Source organism: Lycium ferocissimum, chromosome 4, assembly GCF_029784015.1.
Source record: "Lycium ferocissimum isolate CSIRO_LF1 chromosome 4, AGI_CSIRO_Lferr_CH_V1, whole genome shotgun sequence".
Taxonomy (NCBI): domain Eukaryota; kingdom Viridiplantae; phylum Streptophyta; class Magnoliopsida; order Solanales; family Solanaceae; genus Lycium; species Lycium ferocissimum.
In genome coordinates this window covers 24,574,246-24,595,781 of record NC_081345.1, presented here as the reverse complement: position 1 = coordinate 24,595,781, position 21,536 = coordinate 24,574,246, and the positions used below count along the sequence as shown (strand labels likewise).

The 21,536-nt window shown below is 34.3% G+C and overlaps 1 pseudogene; it reads right to left on the bottom strand.

The window, feature by feature from the left end:
* Positions 1–12,831: 12,831 nt before the first annotated feature.
* Positions 12,832–21,284, bottom strand: LOC132051903 (2-oxoglutarate-Fe(II) type oxidoreductase hxnY-like; annotated as a pseudogene).
* Between the last annotated feature and the right edge of the window lie 252 nt (positions 21,285–21,536).

Here is a 21,536-nt window from a genome sequence, read left to right as displayed (position 1 = left end):
GGGGAAAAATGAATTAAAGGTTTAAAAATACTCCCAAATCTTAAAATCTTAAACCCCCAAAGTGGGTTTAAAAAACTAGTTCAAACTTTGTGCCAAAATAAAGTTTTCCCCGCTTTTTATAAAGGAATAGGGGAAATCGTTAACCCCGGGTTCTAAATCGCCTAAAATTCAAGTATCAAGGCCATCGAAATAAGGCCGACGCTTGATATTTGATGATTTTGTTGCTGCATCGCTGTGGAATAAGCTGGGCGCGACAAGGCATTAACCGGGCGCTGCGTGCTAACGCCGCGGAAATTGCCACGCTAACGCTGCCAGAGTCACTTCCGCCGCTGCGGATCACATCGCGGGATTCCCAACGCGCGAACGCTGTAGAAAGCATTATTTCACACAATTTGCACGTCCAATTTGTTTCCATTTTTGCGCTTTTTTTGCTTGTTTTTCACACTTTGGCTCTAGGGATCCATATAACACGAAACATACTAAAAACCACGTAAAATAACATAAAGTTGCTTAAAAACAAGTAAAACTTATAGTTAAAAAGCATCAATTGTGACGTAAAATCACGCCACATCAATAAGTTATATAGCTTTTGGTACAAGCATTCATTGCGTGGCCAAGTCATATGGGATGAAGTGAGTACTTCATTTATTAATTCTTAAAGAACGTGAAAAGTCAAGTATAGTAATATGGCCAAGTAATATGGGACGAAGGGAGTACTTCATTTATTAATTCTTAAAGAACGTGAAAAGTCAAAAGTGAACAAGTAAAATGCACGGAGGAAATAAATGTGTCGGAAAATTAAAATTGAAGTGCATACATGTATACATGAGAAGAGAATAAATATTCAGCAAGAACGTGAAAAGTCAAAACTGAACAAGTAAAAGTGCACGGAGGAAATAAATGTGTCGGAGAATTAAAATTAAAGTGCATACGTGTATACATGAGAAGAGAATAAATATTCAGTACGATGACATATGCTCACGTGGGATTTATCAATTTTTAAAGAACGTGAAAAGTCAAAAGTGAACAAGTAAAAGTGCACGGAGGAAATAAATTTGTGTAGGAGAATTAAAATTGAACTGCATATGTTTATGCATGAGAAGAGAATAAATATTCAGCAAGAACGTGAAAAGTCAAAAGTGAACAAGTAAAAGTGCACGGAGGAAATAAATGTATCGGAGAATTAAAATTGAAGGGCATACCTTTATATATGAGAAGGGAATAAATATTAAGTACTATGACATATGTTCACGTGGGATAAAAAAGCAGTTGGGTAAAGTGTATAAGTTATATAACTTTTGGTACAAGCATTCATTGCGTGTACAATTTATAAAGCTTTCAGTACAATAAGGTATTGCGGTGTTGGTACCTCTTAGCCACTTATATTATATACTAGCAAACTATGCCCGTGCGATGCACGGGGCCTAACATGATTAATTTAGTTATTTACTTTAGTTAATCTTTATGTTTTGTATATTTTGCAAAGGATACCGCGATTCTCCTTAGTGAGTCTCCATATTTTGTTTCTTTTCCTCTTATTTTTCCCTTTAATTTCTGAATTGTTGTTAAAATTTGTCTTATTTTGGTTATGTCCACCTCTTTTTATATTTAGTAAGTTGACAATTCAAATATCCTACATGTCAAGTTTATAATCACAAGATTCAAAGAATATTTTATTATATTATACACATTTTTAGTTTAGAACCACAAGATTCAAAAGTCTATCTTTATTTCTTAAACCTAAGTATCTAGTCAAACTTAGACACTTAAATTGAGACGAGAGGGATCAGATGCCAAATGAAGGAAATGAAAAGACAATTGAGACACTGCGTTAGATCTAATTAACAAAGAAATTTGTAGAATAAACTCACCAAAATTAATAGTAAAACTCTAATTTAAACAGTGAAAATTAAAACAAAATCTAGAGTACCAACTATATGAACCACCAAGCAGCCCTCCTTACTGAGTCTCCATATTTTGTTTCTTTTCCTTTTATTTTTCCCCTTAATTTCTCAATTGTTGTTAAAATTTAACTTATTTTGTCTATGTCCGCCTTTTTTTATATTTAGTAAGTTGACAATTCAAATATCTATATGTCAAGTTTACAAGCACAAGATTCAAATGATATTTTATTATATTATACACATTTTTTAATTTAGAACTACAAGATTCAAAAGTCTATCTTTATTTCTTAAACTCAATGTCTAGTCAAACTTAAACACTAAAATTAAGACAGAGGGAGTTTATGCCAAATGAAAGGACAATTGAGACACTGCGTTAGATCTAATTAATAAAGAAAATTGTAGAATAAACTCACCAAAATTAATAGCAAAACTCTAATTTAAACAGGAAAAATTAAAAGAAAATCGCAAATTTAGAGTACCAACTATATGAATCACCAAGCAGTATTTTGTTTCTTTGCCTCTTATTTTCCCCCTTAATTTATCAATTGTTGTTAAAATTTGTCTTATTTTGGTTATGTCCGCCTCTTTTTATATTTAGTAAGTCGACAATTCAAATATCCTACATGTCAAGTTTATAATCACAAGATTCAAAATATATTTTATTATATTATACACATTTTTAATTTAGAACCACAAGATTCAAAAGTCTAGCTTTATTTCTTAAACTCTATATCTAGTCAAACTTAGACACTTAAATTGAGACAGAGGGACTATATGCCAAATGAAGGAAATGGAAGGACAATTGAGATACTGCGGACACGTGGGGACTTAAAAAGTAAACACACAAGAGATAGAATTAATGTTAAACTTCTGAAATGTACACATGTTGGTCCTTGCTTAGAGTACAATTTCATGTGCTTTCTATAATAGAGTAATAAAATGAAGTGTAGAAGAAAAGAAATATGATAACGTAAAAGTGGAATACATGTGTACAGAGAATAGGTGGCAAACCAAGTAGTAGTACTTGTTAAATGAAGTGGACCCACAACTAGAAAAAACGGAAAGAAACTAAGTACAATTGAAATAAGTCCAAATTTAGTGTACAACTCAGACAACTTTTTGCACAATTTGTTGTTGTTGTGTTCGCCCCTCTTGGACACTTATATATATTAGAAATTTTTAGTAATGTGGCCAAGTAATATGGGACGGAGGGAGTACTTCATTTATTAATTCTTAAAGAACGTGAAAAGTCAAAAGTGAACAAGTAAAAGTGCACGGAGGAAATAAATATGTCGGAGAATTAAAATTGAAGTGTATACGCGTATACATGAGAAGAGAATAAATATTCAGTGCTATGACATATGTCCACGTGGGATAAAAAAGTAGTTGGTTAAGTGTACAATTTATATAGCTTTCGGTACAAGTGCTTAGTTACTTATATTACTACTATATATAAGTGAGGTTATCAAGTTTTTGTAATCCTCACATCATTCTTTGAGCAGTGAGGTTGCTACATGTGTTTGCTGCTTTTTGCTTACCTATTTTCATTTTTGTCATTCGTTTTCTTATGATCATTTCCACTTGGAACTTTGTAATTGAATTAAATTGACACCATATATAGTAATTTTTTTGTGGATATCTTCTTGTACCTTGTTAGATTACTCCTTCCATTTCTCGTTGCTTGTTCCTTATACTAAAAATAATTATTTTTATTTGTCTATTTTAACAAATCAGGAAAGATTTATTAATTTGTCCTATACTACTCTTATCATTAAGTAACTATATAAGAATTATTTCCTCGATCTAAAATTATCTGTTGTGATTATTAAAAATAGTTATCTCAAATTATTTGTCGTTTTAGAAGTTCAAGGTACAATTAATTATTTTTCCTCATTTGACCCTTAGTAGAATTTTGTCATTAATGAAGATGACACATAAAAATAGATAAACGTTTAACGGAAAGAGATTATAACTTAGACATAAATAAGGGTAAAGTAATCAAATACCCTCCTAACTATAATTTCTCAAGGGGCTTGTAAAACAAAAAAGTGACAGATGATTTAAGGAGGAGGGAGTATATAACTTAGACATAACTAAGGGTAAAGTAGTCAAATATATCTCCTAATTATAATTTCTTAAAGAGCTTGTAAAACGAAAAAGCGACAAATAATTTGAGACGTAGGAAGTAGTAGTCAAACTTACCTCATAACTTATCTAAATAGTTGAGGCAAAAAAATGAGATAACTGATAGTTGGCGTGTGTTTTGTTAAATAGTTGATGATAGTTCATGTAGGAATCTCGCACACCTGATAGTTCATGTAGGAAATTCACAAAAAAGTGATAATTCAGGTGTATTTTTGGCCATTATGTCTTATTATTATTATTATCAGACATTTTGATAAAATTCATGTAAATTTGTAATCACAATTTCATTTCCAATTAAAACATTTGTTAGGTCATACTAATTAGTACTCCATATTCTTTTAGATGTGTTCGGTATGAAGAAAATATTTTTCACGAAAATTATTGTTTTAAAAATAATTTCTAGGAAAACAAGTGTGTTGTTATACCCCATTTTAACCGGAGTCAAAATGGTTTACAACATCCGAGTAATTCCGGGGTTATTTAAAGTACAGGAGTCGCCACCTAATTATTTACGGTGAATTAGGGCACCTAAGGTTAATTAAAGTAATTGTCTAAAGTTGATTTTAAAAGTCTGCGAAACTTAAGATTCTAGATAAGGGTTCAACTAATTTAGAGGGAAGGTATTAGGCATCCTCTAAATTCCATTTAAAATGGTTAATCCGACCGAACTTATGATTAGTTAGGCTAAGTGTAAATATAGTGTTGTAGAAAGAAAATAATTTTATAAGTGTTGTTAAAGTTATAAATATAATAATATTATTCAAAATAAGACTTGTAGAAAATATAATAGTTTGTATAAAAGAAGAACTTTAATGGCTATTTAGAATATGACTTAGAAAGGTTGTTAAAGTTTTGAAGAAAGAATATAATGATGCCATTTAAATAATACTTATAAATATTGCTAAAATTTTGAATAATAATATCATTCAAGCTAAAATCTGCAAAATATAAGGATTTGTATCTAAGTAGAAACCTTTAAATAGAAGGCTTAACAAATTCAGATTTGGGATAAAATTATATTATGTGAATATAGTGATGTAAAAGTTTAGACTTATTCCCAAATAGGATATAAGACGAGGCGAGTTTTCTTTCTTTTTTTATTAACTATATTTGGTTTAAAATATGCATAATCTGATAAATCTTGAAGAAATGGTTTATAAAAGTCCTTGAATTCATATTTGTGTATTAATAACGTTTTGAAAATTTAAGATATAACATGATTCCATTAACTCAAAATGTATAGTTACGCTATTTGCGAATTAGTTATTCTAGATAAATAACATAAATATTAGATGCTATAAATAGTTTTGACATAAAAGAAAAAAATGAAGCTTAAGGAATTAATTGGTCTTTCCTAAATTAGCTACTAAACTAAATTCCCTACTAATCTACTATGGCTCATTTAGTTAAGGAAACAAACAAGTGAAACGTTAGTTGCACAAATACAAATCAAAATGCATAAAAATGAAATAAAGGAGCAAATGACGTTAAATGGGCTCGACCCATTTTATAGACTGCTGCTGTTGCTTTTCATTATTGGGCTTTTGGCCAAAACTTGGTTTTCTTTCCCTTGGCTGCGGATAAAAGGGGCTGGACAGAGAGAGGTTACGTCGTGTTGGGCTTTTGGCCCAACGCCAAAATGCGGAGAAGACAAGTCCGAGGGACTCGTATACGATAGTCATGCAAAAGGAAAATAAGGGGAAGGATTAGTATATAAATGATAAAAGAAAAACTAAGGCCTGGATAGGAAACTAAGTATTTGCATACAACACAATAAAAGAGCACTTAGAGAACATGATCAAACCCAAAATGAGAGCTAAGCGTTGTAGCTATCGGCATGTGAAATGGATAAAATGGGCAAATGAGGGTACACGATGTGAAGCATTTAAAGGAAAGCGAGGTGCGAGGGCCGATAACATGCCCGAGCAACGAGAAGAAGCAAATAAAGCGAAACGGTTTCGGTTTCCGTAATAAACAACTCGTATATATATCAGGTATACTCTCATATATACATCATAATGTATGCATGATGTTTCTTATTCATGTAGTAAGCGACTACCAGTTTTCATAGCCTACATAATTCAGCACCACAAATCATTTCATATCGCGAATATAGGGACAACAGACCAGATTCTTTCCACATTTGGAATGCACAGTAACTGTTTAGCAGCCGCAGTTTGGCAAGTTCATTTTGTAGACAGCCATGCCACACACAACATCACACAAATTCGGAATAACATGTTGAGTTTAATTTCATGCTCATAAACTAAAGACTTAAACAGCTAGGCTTTCAAGAACTGAAAGTGGGAAAGCTAGACTGAGCATTCATATTCCATATTCAAATTTAACAAACCCAAAGGGACAGCGAAAGGCAGCATTTCTAACTTTATACCAACATTGAATCAACACACATAAACCAGAGCTATCGGGAAATCAAATACACAACTAGATTAACCATGTTGATATCAAAGCAATGGTTATTTTCAAAGTGAAGGAAACTGATTCTGATTACGACCAACAAGTATAGGTACACCTCAACTAGTTCTATTTTAAACATATTCAAACAGACAGGGGTTAAGCTTACTGATCAGGCTGAAACTATATGAACTAAACTTAAACTCATGCCAACACCCAAAATTCATCAAAACCAGCTTATGAACTATTTAAACTATGCCTCATGCTTTAAGGTATTCTAGGTCAGATCCTGACAGGGGATTGATCAGATGATGTTTGCATTTTTGCATTTAGACGATATTGTAAGGATTTAACAGTGCACAATATTGGAACAAAAGGAATACTAGTGGCAATAAAGCAGATACTAAACAGCTCAAGACTTGTTTGAGACCCGACAACTCCAACAACCAGGTCCCAAAAGTGAACTAGATAGCTAGTACTACCATGTTCAAACAATGTCCTCTTTTAGACCATGAGACTACATTTCTCATCATGAACGCCCAACGAACTTCATCATTTATTCCTCCATAACGGGATCGTGTTGAGGGTATATCCGGACGAGGGGGGACTAAATCGTGTTGAGGCTATATCATAGACTTGAACTAAAATAATGCAAGCTATAAGTATAGGACAAACTAACATTAACCAAGTGCACACACACACACAACATGTCTTGAACTAGACTAGAGCATAACACACAGAGCAAACCACACACACACACAAACACAATCAAATGAAATAGCAACTACATCATATACACACACACACACACACACACACACACAATTAAGCCAACGATGAACCGAGCGCATAAACGCGCTACATTCTAGAGAGAGAGAAGAGAGAGAGAGAGTTTACCTCTTTCGAGCGCAGCGAACTGAGGCTTCGAGTCTCGAATCTACGCTCGAACACGAACGAACTCGGACCCAAAAAGTCTTTCGAATCGAAAATGTCGATATCAAACGCAACTGTGTATCCGCTTAAATAACGAAGTTTGGCTTGATTTTGTTTCGAATAATTTCAAACACAAGTAATAGCTAAACCCGAAACAGAACGGGATTTGGACAAATCCAAGATTTAGAGTAGGAGTGAAAAATAGAAAATTTTGAATGTCGTCCCAAAAAACCTCCCTCGACTGAATGTTTAGCGATGTATATATAGGTGTAAAAAACTAAAGTCTAGGGTTTCAAGGTTTTCGAATTCACGATTTTGGCTCCAAAAACTAAAAGCCGTTTGAAAGTTGAAGTCGGATCTGTAAAGCTGCTTCCTTTTTTTTTTTCCAGAAATTTCAGAAGAGTTTTTGGCCATATATGTTGACTAGCCCGTTAAGGAGGAGAGAAGGAAGTGTTTGCACGAAAATGGAGGGGCAAGGATCTGCCACGGTGAAAGAGGATTTGGGGTTTTCTGGAAATGGAGATGGAGCATGAGAAGATGACAACGAAATGGGGAAGGTGAGAGTGCGGAATATTGCACGAAAAAGAATAGGCAAAGATCTGCCATTGCTAAAGGAGGTTTGAGTTTTGCTAAAAATGGAGGAGGAAGAGGGAGAAAGAGTAGGGTAGAGAGAGAGACGAAAAGAGGAGAGTGTAGCTGCATTAGGTTTAGAAAAGTAATGTTAATGTATGGGCCGGGTCGGGTAGAAAAGGTGTGGGCTGGTCGGGTCGGGTAGGCTTAGTGTTGGTGGGGTACATGTCGCGTCGGGCTAGTAGGAATTCGTTTTGGGCTTATTTGTTGGGCATCTAAATTTTGTAGTCTTTTCTCCTTCAACTTAATCACTTTTGGGCTTCTAATTTAGTAACTAGTACAATATATATTATTTGAAGACAAATAATAATTAGTGCGTATGATTTAGTAAAGTAAAAAAATTGATTTAACGAGTACAAAATCCGAAAATAAAATGATGATGAAACCCTTTGAAATTTGCGATAAAGCAATACTAGTAAAATAGTGAAAAATGAAGGTAACTGTATTAATAGTAGTAGAAATAAAAATAGCAGTGAAAATAAAATATTTAGCTCGTTAGTAAATTTAGAAGCTCCAGAAAATAAATTGAAATAAAGGAGGGACAAAATTGGGTGTCAACATGTGTTGCTTACTTAATTTCTCATCTTTGGTGTAAGCAAAAATATTATGCCAAAATCATTTGTCTATAACCTAGACAAGTACTATGAGAGGTGAGGGTGGGTGTCACGACCCAAATCGGAGGGCCATGATGGGCACCGGACTGTACTAGCCAAGTACCGCCTGACGTACATCGTAACATAAAAACATAGGTGGGCTAATAGGGCCGTCATGTGATACTCTATCGACTCATAGGGATATCATGTCTGAAATATAATATAATAGGTACGTAAGTACTAACCGCATAATAATATGTGAAACATCAAGACTGGACATCATCTAAACATGCATAACTGTCTACAAGCCTCTACTGGAATACATGACATAACGTGGTCGGGACAGAGCCCCACCATACCCATGCATATGTATATATATATGTGTATATATATATATATATATATATATATATATATATATATATATATATATATATATATATATATATATATCATGTCGACTCGCAACTCCGAAACAAGTGGAGTGCAACAACACGCCACCGAGCCGATATCTCATCGGACAGTCACCAACTCCGTATCTCAAGACCCGGGCATGAAACGCGATCCCCGGTGCAATAGGGGAGTCAGTACGAATAATGTACCGAGTATGTAAGGCATGAAAAACAACATATATATAAGAGACATGAAAGAAGTATGAGACATGAGAGTCAATCTGTACATCTGAATATGTCTCTATAACTCTGTATATCTTAATTCCTCTGAGGGCGTATGATATGCATGCTTTCATTTAAAAATCATATACATATATCATAATACCGTACCCGCCATAGGCTCGGTGGGGTTATCCGTACCCGCCATACAGGCTCGATGTTATCCATACCCAACCGCAAGTGGTGTGCGCGCAATAGATATCATACCCGGCCACACAACTTATTGTTGCTGTGTTTGTCCATCTTGGGCGTTTATATATAATAGAAAAATAGAAATATATTTTTAGTAATGTGGCCAAGTAATATGGGACGAAGGGAGTACCTCATTTATTAATTCTTAAAGAACGTGAAAAGTCAAATATAGTAATGTGGCCAAGTAATATGGAATTTGAAGGAAAGACATCATTTATTAATTCTTAAAGAATGTGAAAAGTCAAGTAATGTGGCCAAGTAATAAGGGACGGAGGGAGTACTTCATTTATTAATTCTTAAAGAACGTGAAAAGTCAAAAGCGAATAAGTAAAAGTCCACGGAAGAAATAAATATGTGTGCGAGAATTAAAATTGAAGTGCATACATGTATACATGAGAAGAAAACTCAAAAGTGAACAAGTAAAAGTACACGGAGGAAATAAATATGTGTTGGAGAATTAAAATTAAAGTGCATATGTGTATACATGAGAAGAGAATAAATATTCAGTACTATGACATATGTTCACGTGGGATTTATTAATTCTTAAAGAACGTGAAAAGTCAAAAGTGAATAAGTAAAAGTGCACGGAGGAAATAAATTTGTGTAGGAGAATTAAAATTGAACTGCATACGTCTATACATGAGAAGAGAATAAATATTCAGCAAGAACGTGAAAAGTCAAAAGTGAACAAGTAAAAGTGCACGGAGAAAATAAATGTGTCGAGAATTAAAATTGAAGTGCATACGTCTATACATGAGAAGAGAATAAATATTAAGTACTATGACATATGTAAATATTCAGCAAGAACGTGAAAAGTCAAAAGTCAAAAGTGAACAAATAAAAGTGCACAGAGAAAATAAATAGGTGTCGGAGAATTAAAATTGAAGTGCATACGTGTATACATGAGAAGAGAATAAATATTCAGTACTATGACATATGTTCACGTGGGAGTTATCAATTCTTAGAAAACGTGAAAATTCAAAAGTGAACAAGTAAAAGTGCACGAAGGAAATAAATTTATGTAGGAGAATTAAAATTGAACTGCATACGTCTATACATGAGAAGAGAATAAATATTCAGCAAGAACGTGAAAAGTCAAAAGTGAACAAGTAAAAGTACACGGAGGAAATAAATGTGTTAGAGAATTACAATTGAAGTGCACACGTCTATACATGAGAAGGGAATAAATATTAAGGACTATGACATATGTCCACGTGGGATAAAAAAATAGTTGGTTAAAGTGTACAGGTTATATAGCTTTTGGTACAAGCATTCATTGCGTGTACAATTTTTAAAGCTTTGGGTACAAGTAGGTATTGCTGTGTTGGTCCTCCTTATCCACTTATATATATATACTAGCAAACTATGCCCGTGCGATGCACGAGGCCCAATATGATTAATTTGGTTACTCAACTTAGTTAGTCTTTATGGTTTATATATTTAGCAAAGGATACTGCAATTTTCCTTAGTGAGTCTCCATTTTTTTTTCTTTTTCTCTTGTTTTTCCCCTCAATTTCTCAATTGTTGTTAAAATTTGTCTTGTTTTGGCTATGTCCGCCTCTTTTTATATTTAGTAAGTTGACAATTTAAATATCCTACATGTCATGTTTATAATCACAAAATTTTATTATATTATACATATTTTTAATTTAGAACCAAAAGATTTGAAAGTCTATCTTTATTTCTTAAACTCCGTGTTTAGTCAAACGTGTACACTTAAATTGGGAGACAGAGGGAGTATATTCCAAATGAATGAAATTAAAGGACACCGAGACATCATGGACTATGGAGATTTAAAAAGTAAACATACAAGAGGGGTAGAATGTTCAACTTCGAAATGTACACATGTTAATCCCGCTTAAAAGCATACCCCCGCTGCTTTTTGTACAACTTATTTTTGTCGTGTTCGTCCATCTTGAAGCGTTTAGAAATAGAAATATAAAAAAATATAAGAAAATATAGAATAGAAAAAGAGACATATATTTTTAGTAATGTGGCCAAATAATATGGGATCGTAAGGGAGCACTTATTTTATTAATTTCTAAAGAACGTGGAAAAGTCAAGTATAGTAATGCAAGAATAGCAATATGAGACGGAGGGAGTACTTCATTTATTAATTCTTAAAGAACGTGAAAAATCAAGTAATGTGGCCAAGTAATATGGGACAGAGGGGATACTTCATTTATTAATTCTTAAAGAACGTGAAAAGTTAAAAGTGAATAGGTAAAAGTGCACGGAGAAAATAATGTGTTGATAATTAAAATCGAAGTGCATACATGTATACATGAGAAGAGAATAAATATTCAAAGCAAGAACGCGAAAAGTCAAAAGCTAACAAGTAAAAGCAGACGGAGTAAATAAATGTGTTGGAGAATTAAAATTAAAGCGTATACGTGTATACATGAGAAGAGAATAAATATTCAAGATTATGACATATGTCCACCCGATTTATTAATTTAAAGAATGTGAAAAGTCAAAAAGGAACAAATAAAAGTGTGCACGAAGAAAATAATAAATTTGTGTAGAAGAATTAAAATTGAAACCGCATACGTCTATATATGAGAAGAGAATAAATATTCAAAGAAGAACGTGAAAAGTCAAAAGTGAACAAGTAAAAGTTCACGGAGAAACTAAATGTAAGTTCGAGAATTAAAATTGAAGTACATACGTCTATACATGAGAAGGGAATAAATATTAAGTACTATGACATATGTAAATATTCAGCAAGAACGTGAAAAGTCAACAGTGAACAAGTAAAAGTGCACGGCGAAAATAAATATGTGTCGGAGAATTAAAATTGAAGTACATACATTATACATGAGAAGAGAATAAATATTCATTACTATAACATATGTCCACGTGAGATTTATTAATTCTTAAAGAGCGTGAAAAGTCAAAAGTGCACGGAGGAAATAAATGTATCGAAAAATTAAAATTGAAGTGCACACGTCTATACATGAGAAGGAAATAAATATTAAGCGCTATGACATATTTCCACAAGCACTTGATTAAAGTGTACAAGTTATATAGCTTTTGATACAAACATTCATTGCGTGTACAATTTGTAAAGCTTTCGGTACAAGTAGATATTGTTGTGTTGATCCTTCTTAGCCACTTATACATATATATATATATATATATATATATATATATATATATATATATATATAATAGAAATAGAAATATAATAGAAAAGTAAGTTTGCGAGCTTGTTACTTATTTTTTCAATTACATATCATACTTGCTTAATCAAAAACCTTATGGGGGTGATAAAAGGAGAAGTAGATCGGCGTATAGTTGTTGCCATTACACAGCAACCTTTTTCACCCCATATAGTTATACTGTCCTTATCACAGCTTTGCTCCCATTCATCAATACACCAAAATTTCCTGTAATTTTCATAAGAAGAGAATTTCTGAAGAGGTCTCTAACTAGTTATATAACAATGTGCACAACAATGGTTAAAGGTTTGACGCCACATTTTTTTGTTTTGTATGAAATCTTGAACAGTATAAATATATAAGACGAAGCTGATTGCATGTTGAATGCTGAGAAGTGTAACAATGTCAGTCGTATGAGAGAAAACCACTCCACCTGTAAGTGTTCATTGGCCTGAAAACAAAAAATGAGAAGAACAACTCAAATGGATCTCATAAACGAAAGCTGCAGAATCAGTTTATGAAAACTGAGAAAAGGTTACGTGATCAGTTGGACATTATCAAGGTTACAGAAGTGCTGAATCCTAAATTGCGGTTAAATACCAAACAGATACACCACTACAACATCAGGAACGTCTGCAAAAGCAATTTGAAATTTCTCACTTTTTGCACCTTTAAAGGAGTTTGATTTCTGAATTCATTTTCTAAATAAACCAATTCTAAATAAACCAAATCAAACATAAGATATATCATAGACATATTTTGCTTCCTATCTCTAATTTAGTAAAGGAGAGATGTGGAGGTTCAGGGGGTGACAGGCAAAAAGAGCAAGGTTGGTTTCTATAATCAGCCTTTCACGTGACGAACTACTGGGTCAAAGTGTGGCAACCTGAAAGATATTTTAAGTTCGGGACAATGAGACAGTACTCACCTATGATGCATATGTAACTTTAAGGCGCCTTCCAAGTAGTCTCCTCGCACTAATTGGAGGATATCTGTTGAAAAATAAATTTCAGATTATCTCCTGTATATTAGGAAAAAAATGTACCAGCAGGAAGAAGTGATGCGAGACATAATAAGAAATCATCATTATCACATGTACACCGGCCTACTTATTTATCTTAATTAGTTTCTTTATGAAGAATTCAAGTGGCCAATTTCTGCATCGACGAGGAAAGAACAAGTCAATCCATCTATGAGTTTGTGCCCCTACTAATTTTTTATTATTTATCCTTTCCAGAATATGAAGTCCACATCCCCAACATTGTTCCTCTTAGTTTGGATTTTCCTTCTTTTTTTACTTTCTGGGTTTTGCGGAGGAGTAACTAGAGTAAATTTGACACCCAAATGATGAGCAACAAAGAAGTCTGGCAGAATGAAATGGAATCACATTATGGCACCTGACACTGGTATTTATTGAAATGAATGCTAGAAAGCATCTGAAATACTTTGATCTGAGTTTAACATGGAGATCTAACGATTTAGAAATTAAATGGAAACCTGAGGGCAGAGGGGAAAGTATGGCGGCCGGGGAAAAGAAGGGGATTAATTGCCTTGCCCCTAGAGGGAGTAGGGGGTAGCTGAGGAAGGGTGAGGGAGGGGTAAAGGGCAGTATTGGAGATTGAGGAAGGCGGAGTAAGGGGTAGGCAAGGAGGTTTGAAAGAGAAGAGGGCAGTAAAAAGGCTGGTTGTAGAATGGCATATAGAAGGAATCAAGAATACCAAACATGAGAATACATAGAACGAAAGACTTGTTCTGGGATAATTCATTTGCATCACAGGCCATAAAGAAGCCTAAAACCAACTTTGGAAAGAAAAAGGTTTTGGACAAAAGACTGGAACAAGAATTATGACAGAACAAGAATACCAAATATGAAATAGAAGGAGCATCAGCATCGTTTTTGACTGGACCCTAAGGGCACACTGACAAATATCCCCATCAAAGAAGAACCTCATATAAGAAGTTAATCAATTTGCAGACTTTCAAGATGTTATTTTATTTTTACAATTTAAACATCCATGAACAATAAGATCAACTCCAAGAGATGTTAAAAAAACAGATTAAAGCTTTGACCAAAGTCATCAACATATTTTCAAAATACAGAACCCAGCTCAAGGCGCTAGTACAAAAAATTGCAAGTACCTGGGAGGAGATGAATCACTACAACAACTCTTCAAGCATTCCACCACACAATCTGGGTTTGGCCAAAAAGAAAGCCATCTGCATGTTCCAACCAATATTTTGTTAGCTTATTTTGCATAGTTCTAATGCAGAGGAATGAAGAGTCAAGATATATTTAGAATCCGTGAATTGTTCATACACTATCAGATAGCATTTGGCAAGCAATGAGATATATTGCATGAGGCCAACCCATAGATACAACAGAAAAATCCAAAAAGACATTCTTTTCACTGAAATTTTTACTTTTCAGGATTGTCTTACGAATTACTTTTTAGGATATCTTATGTGTGATAATATGGGAAACAGGTTTCTTACCCCATAAAGGTAGAGGTAAGGTCTGCATACATCCTACCCTCCCAGACCCCACTTATGGGATTACATTAGGTATGTTGTTGTTATGTGAGAATATGAAAAGAAAGATTGCAAGAATGTGTCAAGACTAGTGGCTTAGGTCAGAATTCTTTTCTACATACTCTGTGTAATTTATACAAGATATTCAACTGATGTGAGACATAATACATTTTGTAATCTACAACCCCCGAGAGAAAGTAGGTGCAAATGTACAATATCTACCAAGTTTTCCACATGTAACTGACTAAGATAAGCAAAGGGAGTCTGTGAATGGAAACTTTCTATTTATTCCGAACGCACAAAAAAAGGTAGAATCTTTGGGAGGTACTTTCGTTCTACTTACTATAGCAGTTTTAGATCTGCCACTCGCTCTCTTGCAAGTGCGACTTTCCCTGGGGTTGGGACTCTTTGGATAGGACTAGTTGCTTCGATTCCACTTATGTCAGCTCATAAATTCGCTCCTCGATCGCTTTATCTTTCTGGTGATGCGGGAAGGTTTGTGCAATATGTACCAAGTTTTCCACACATGTGACCTAGTGTCTTACGTTAAAGGAATACTCAACATAACCACACAACATATTCCACTGATTTAAGACACTAATTACATATGTATAATGACCAAGATTATTCTAATTAATCTAACATCTGAAACATGTCCATAAAACTAAAAATTACTCCAATCAGAAGCTCCATGCTTATATTTTACCTTGATTGGGATCTTACAGCCAATTCTCTGCTTTCTTATACAGATAATAACATAACATGGCGTTCACACTAATTCTTCAACCATAGCTTCCAGCCAAACTTCTATGTAGAACTAAATGGTATATACAAAGTTCTTTTTATAGGGTGTTGGTCAAATTCTACCATGAAAGGAATTAAGCGAGGCATGTTGCCTCCCTTTAAAGATGATAGATGAATATCCCAAATATGTCAGAATAAGGGTTGAGTTAATCAAATTATATATATGTAATATTGCCATGCATTGATCTGAATAAGGGGTAAAACAAAGACTATGACAGGAAAAAGGATTTTAACGTATGATGAAATCTTGATTACCGAGTAACGCTCTTGGCCTGTTGGCATAACTCTATGCAATGTAGACCTACAAATGAATGTCAAACATCAGAAGAATAATACAAAACATATTGTCTTTTGTTACTATTGAATTTGGCAAAATGAACTTTCAGCACAAAAGCAGGCAATAAGAAGAATACATCTTCTGAACCCAGAATAGGAAACAATCACAGGGAAGGATTATGATGTATTTAGATATAAAAAAGAACAGAAAATTTGTACTACCGAAATAAGCTGTTTGTCCACCTCTCCATCATATCTCCAATGTTAACTATGAAAGCCCTGCAGAACAACAATCAAAAAGAAACTTTCAGCAGTTATGAGATGATGCTACTTCGGGCAACAATGTATGGCTCATTATACTACATACTCAAGCCAAGGAGCAGATTAAATGTTGAATAGCGTATATGGGAATTGTGGCGATGACATAGGAAAACACTGGCTGACACATTCATGATTTGATGCTTGAAAACAGATTGGCCCATTGCCTAAGTAACTTTAACCTAATGAATAAAAGAAAAAAAGGGTATATAGACCTACTCAAGGAGAGTGAAAAGACTACGCAAAAATGAAAAAAAACTTTACTGCTAATATAAGTCTTTGGAGACTGTTTAAAGCAGTTATTTTTGAAAAAAAAAAAAGATGAGAGAAGTTTTGACACTTTTGCCTGCTATGCCAACCCTCTTCCTTCCTAATCTAAATGAAGAAAAACTTGGTTAACTTGAGCATCTGCTGTGGTATCTGATCTACAAGGGAAAATCTCAGACTCATCCAGTGATATCATGGTAGAAATAAGTCTAGCTTTAAGCAAAGGATCCTAAGGTCTCATTTCCTTTTTGGATCACTAGTCAACAGTAATCTGTAACCTGATAAGACCAAAGAGAGGAAGACTGTGATCAGGAAGAGGTTCTTCAGCCGATGTGAAAAGGCTCCTTTTCTTTTTCTTCTTCCAGTTTTTCTCTTTTGTCTTTCTGGGTGGCAGGCGGGTCTAAGGGAAGTCTAGGGAAACTTGGGTGCCTTTACTTCTGTATGTGTTTGGCTCACAGAGGCTTAATGTTGAAAGTATGAGCACATGCAGGTTCTGAAAGAGTACAAAGTCAATAGCTCGTTGATTAAGCTCATCTTATCTGCAGCCATTTATGTTGTAACAAGAAACAAAACGTCGAGCATATTAAGCATGCTAGTACTGAGCATTTGCAGCTGATTGAGAACATTCATGATGTCTCAGAATTCTTATACAAAAAGACCCTTTATATGCTGGAAAAAAAAAAAGAGAAGAAAACCTCAGGCATATTAACTAATGGAGAGAGCTCATTGAAGTAGTAAATGACATTCAGGATTTGCATAAAGGATGCAGATATATAGGGATACCCCTTTATGTCAACAAGATTGAGAGATGGGCTTGAAATGGATCATACCCTGAAGCATCAAATTTTGGCACGGTGTATGCTGCGTTTATTTAAAAGGATCATTTGCAATAAATATTCAAATTATTACATGTGGTAAGAATATCATATTTTAGCATTCAGGACAGAAAAAACCTTTCCGCATCTGAACAGTATTTGCCAGATTGTCATCCAGCATTAGCAAATTTATCGGAATGATTGTCACCTCACATTGGCTGCAGCCTTCTAGAATGGTGTGCATGGACAAAGGGGAAACACTAATATTCCAAAACTAGATGAACAGAACAATGCTCATAATTTTCATGTAGAAACTTCTCACTCATTAGGGGACAGACTCAAATCCAATCTTCAACGGGCTTGTGTCTTGGACTCCAGAATACATCAACCTAAAGTATCTAGTTATGACTGACCAATGAACCTACCCACTGAGGTGATGCACATCTTCCATATCTGGGGTCGCTTGAATTTCTCCCGGCAAACCTGTTAGCTCTGGAATTAGTTAATATAAAAGTATTCATGAGACCGCAGATTTGGATAAAAGAAAAACATTCATATCAGACGTGCCTGAAGTCCACCAACACCATCTGTAGCTAGAAGAGTTAACATCCCATAGTCTGAATGAGCAGAAGCACCATACACCACTTGTTCAGATAATTGTAACTCACCTATAGAAAGTTTTACATAAAGCATTTGATTTAATGATCAAGCTGGAACCCCACTGTTCAATTTGCATGATCTAAATTACTTTCCTAAGCACATTGTTACCCAATTAGTTAACGGAAATTAAGTATTGCATGCGTGGAAACATTACTATGTAAAAAGAGTGTTCCATAAATACATCACTTTTTCAGTTCATAATGCTTCTCTGTCAAACAAATATGAATAACCCAAAGATAAAACACTAATAGCACTGCTGTCCACCCTGAAAAAATTTGTCTTTGCAGATTCACAAGAATAAATCAACAAAGATGTCTACCCTTTTTCCTCCCACTTCGTATCATCTTGAGGTGCGACAGCAAAATTAATATTTAGACAGAAAATTGGTCCTGATAACCTATAAAACAAAAACAGGAAAAAAAAAAAAATCAAAAAGATAGATGCCATTTATGGAACTAAACCTGGATAATGTAACAGACGTAGGAATGCATTTGGTGAATCACATGCCCCAGCTTTATGAAAGAAGTCCTCATCCAACTCCAGTGCCAAAGCGATGAGTGAAATTAGTCTTATCCCAGCATCCCTGACAAAAGAAAGTCATATCAACCACAAATCAAGTAACGTAGCCATCTGCAAAACACTCAGGTTTTAGAAAGAAGATGAAGACCAAAGATATGCAACTTTGAATATTTATCTTACAGCTACACAAAATACGAGAATAGGGAGCTGAGTGATGTGAAATATTTATAGGGCTTAGAGTTACGGTTGTTTATATCAAGATGAAGTTTAGGGAAGAAAGAACTCTAAATCTCTTTTAAAACATATCAAAGTGATACTCACAAGACTCCTCTATGGTAATCCTCCATGGTTGATCTCCAACAGGGTAGAACTCTAGACATCCCAAATGGAAAAAAACATCAAAGAGTCACCACACATGTTTTCTGGAGAAATGTGCTTCAAACATGGAATATGTCTCGAAGCACATGTGAATTGATGCACGAATAAACAAAAGGGAGCATTTGATGGTATAAATCCACGTTTCTTCTTACAGGGACTGTATTCACCACAATAAGGATGAATAAACCCCAAGAGCCTAAGTATATTAAGGACAAAATCATGATGTAAGCTCAAATAAAATTGTGAGAATACCTTCTGCAGGCCATTGATTCAAGTTACTAACAACACTCTTGCCTTCCAGAGGACCAATGTGAAGCTTTCTTTTGAGTCACCTGCACTCCAATGATGAAACAACTAACTCAAGATTTAAGCTACCTTCTCTATTACTCCCCAAATGCAAATCAACTCGCAAATGTAACCAACAAAAGCCTACTGAAGAAAAGTGGCAGAAGAGGATAATCTACACATAAAAACATTTTGCTATGCAAGAAACTATCCTTTGGTAAAACAAGCCTTTGCACATGACTAATGTAGCTTAACCTATGCTTATGCCTTACTAAGTTAACTGATTTACCACATGGTCGAGACCAACTCCCAAATCTTTAATCATGTTGTTTCAATAAAATCCAAGTAATTTCAGCAGCAAAGTAAAAGTTCTATAAGATTGCAGCATCCACCGGCCAGCAGCTAATGGTCCAGGTCTGCAGACATGAATTTTCTCCACCAAGTGCTCACATCAGACTAATCAATATATGACAATTTTTCTTCTACATAAGTTTTTATCACCTACCCCCTATGTCTCATTTTATGTGGCACATTTTCCTTTTAGTTTGCCACAAAAAGAACGACACATTTCTACACTTCGAAAGAAATTAGTTTTAAACTTCGCATTTTACCTTTCTATATTCAGAAAATGTTTTCCGATTTTCTCCAATTTTCTCATGTTTGGTTGGTCAAAATGTTTTGGAAAATATATAAGTTCCTAAAATGTGAGGAAACTGACTTCCCTAGTGGAAGTAGAGAAAACAAATTCCATAAGTATCATTCCACATTGATTATCTCTACCCCACCCTCATAGCCCTCATCCCCACCACACCCACACTCCTATCCATCCACCCACCTCCCATAGTGTTTACGTTTATTGTATACAAATTTTTTTAGGATAATATTTTCTACTTACATATCAAGCACAAGAAAATAAGTAAGACATCCACTATATTTTCCGTGAAAAACATTACAGTGAAAAACATTTTCCTTCATACCAAACACACCCTTACTGAGATCATTTACAGCCACACAAATGTCTACATGTCTCTTATCTTATCTTGAATCACAAGTTTCAAAAGTCCTCTTTTTTCTTTCTTAAACTCCATATCCGGTCGAATACCATCACAGCAGGGAGTAGTCTATGCATTCTTACTTCAAACCAGTGACTAATGCTCATGTTAGGGAAAATATAACCTGGTCTGTTGGTGCAAACACTGAGGGCAAATAAGTTTCTTCCTCATGATTGAAGCAAATAACAAACAGACAACCAAAATGAACAAAAAGAAAGACAAAAACTACCTTGAGTAGTAGATGAGGGATCAAGATTCTCAGCATAAAGGGGAGTATAACCTCTGTGATTCCTCCTAACCAGTGTCATCTTCTCTTCAAGGGACAGAGAGAAAAACTTTTTGCTCTGTTCAATCACTTTCTTAAACAATTTTTCGTCTACCCCATGATTTATAAGGTAAAAGAAACCAACTTCTACACATGCCTATAGCAAAATTCACAATGAATATATACATCAAAATATCAAGAACTTATTCAAAATTGAGATAATTAATGAAGAAGAAGAAACCTGACGAATTGCACGAGCGGTGGAAATACGATCAGGAGAAGTAAGGTCGATAATGGGGAGTTGAATTGATTCTGTCATCACAACACTCTTTTTTTCTTTGTATGTTTTTGTTTGTCCCTTCAAAATTGAGTAGCTTTTTAGCAGAAAAATTATGTGGACAAGAACAAGACTCTTGTCGTGTGCTGTCAGAATTGGTGATGACACGTTTCAAAAAAAAAAAAAAGAATCTATAAAAAACGTGAATAAGTTTTTTTAATAAATATTTTTATATTTTTTAACAATATATTTTTATCCTTACAAAGGTACGGAGAGGGTAAGGTGCTGCCTACCCTCGGGACCGACTTGTGATAAATTGTTGTGATTATTATATTTATATGTTAAGAAAATATTATGAAAATATAAAAAACGTGAATAAGTTTTTTTAATAAATATTTTTATATTTTTTAACAATATATTTTATCCTTACAAAGGTACGGAGGGGGT